The sequence below is a fragment of the Cyprinodon variegatus genome, unplaced genomic scaffold (assembly GCF_000732505.1).
Source record: "Cyprinodon variegatus isolate N-32 unplaced genomic scaffold, C_variegatus-1.0 Scaffold523, whole genome shotgun sequence".
Classification (NCBI taxonomy): Eukaryota; Metazoa; Chordata; class Actinopteri; order Cyprinodontiformes; family Cyprinodontidae; genus Cyprinodon; species Cyprinodon variegatus.
In genome coordinates, this window is record NW_015150976.1 from 45,978 (window position 1) to 47,523 (window position 1,546).

At 30.5% G+C, this 1,546-nt stretch overlaps 1 protein-coding gene across 1 annotated transcript in view; it reads left to right on the plus strand.

The window, feature by feature from the left end:
* The window catches only part of LOC107095086 (neuroblast differentiation-associated protein AHNAK-like), an 8,840-nt gene that overhangs the window by 6,420 nt on the left and 874 nt on the right, over positions 1-1,546 (plus strand). The window lies entirely within an intron of this gene.

Consider the following 1,546-nt stretch of genomic DNA (forward strand, 5'->3'; position numbering starts at 1 on the left):
AGCTACAAAGGAGAGGAAGATGGCGAAGGAGAAGATTGCTGTTAATATATAAAACTCTATGAAATGGGCTATGGCAGGCTGTTTTTACATTTATTAAAAGCACTTCTGTTCCATTTGTAGAGCACTAAAATAAGATTATTCGTGTTAAAAATCACACTCCTAGCCCAAACTGTAATAATATATATAACAGTTTTATAACAGAAACTGAATTTTAGAAACTAAAAACAAAAACATTTTTTTTCATAGTTAAAATAATACAAATGCTGAGATCAGAAATTAATTTGCAGAATGTTTATTCTGGATGTGGAGAATGTCATTTTGTTTGAAATGGTAATCTAGACGCAGAAGAAATGTTTTTATTCAGATAACAGGAATACATATTCAGTAAAACTAGTACATATAAACGACTTGCCATAGTCTGTTGTTACCATGATATTACGGGATTATTTCTTAAATAGCAGTAGATCAATGTATTTATTTAGGTGAAATCTTCTGGCAGTAGGTGAAAATGATAAATAAAAAACGTTCTATTGTATAAGACCTGTGCATCATCTCATGGGTTCCTCATGTTGATTCATTTCTTCTTTTACACAGTAAATACTAAGTAGCTGTTTGCACCCTTCCTTAGATATTATTATCCCAACAAATGATTGTTATTAGCAGCTATCAGGCCCATAGAATGGCCTCAGACTGTGCCAGTAGGCTCATTAGGTTATCATCATCCAGTGAATACTAATCCTAACCCTAAAGTAATTCATTTCCCCCCCGTGAAATTAATGAATATTTATGTGCAATCTGAAAATATTTTCAGTAGTTCTTCATGTACTTTAAATATAACTAAGTAAAAAATAAAATGATCTGCATGATGCTCATACTAAACAAACAAAAAAAAATCTCATATCCTGTCAACTAATTTGTTAAGGAAACTCTCTTTATGAAATGGAAAAGTCAGTTTCCCTGATTTCAGGTTTAGAAAACTTCAGTAAACCTGCTTCGTGAAACAGACCCCAGATCATTTTTATTTGTTACTCTTCAAAAAAATGTCTGACAAACTCCAACTAATCTAAACATTTTAATTCAAGGAGCACTACCACATATTCTAATAAAACAAGTTAGCATTGTTTCACTGGTACTGTTTAACTTTTTCAATAAAATGAGAAAAGGAACATTGAAGGTTGTTTGGAACTTTATAAAAATGCCAATTATAAATAGTTTTGGGAATCCATTACGATTTGGTTCAGATTCCTAGTTTTGATTGTGTTTCCTATTCGTTCTCAGTTCCAATTCTATTAAAATGAAGGATCATAAAAGTTCACATATAAATTAGCTGCTAACCAGAGTTCTGACTGGATGAAATGGTCTGAAATTTACAATGAAACTGAAATCCTTTAAAATCTAAGTTTATATTAACATTATTATAAATGATCACATACTTATATTTACCCAGTTTAAAATATCACACCTATAAACTCTAATATAATCTTATGAATCTTCTTTACACCGAGTTACATTTTTAAGGGGAGTAAAGTTTGTAAAGTTAAGCAGT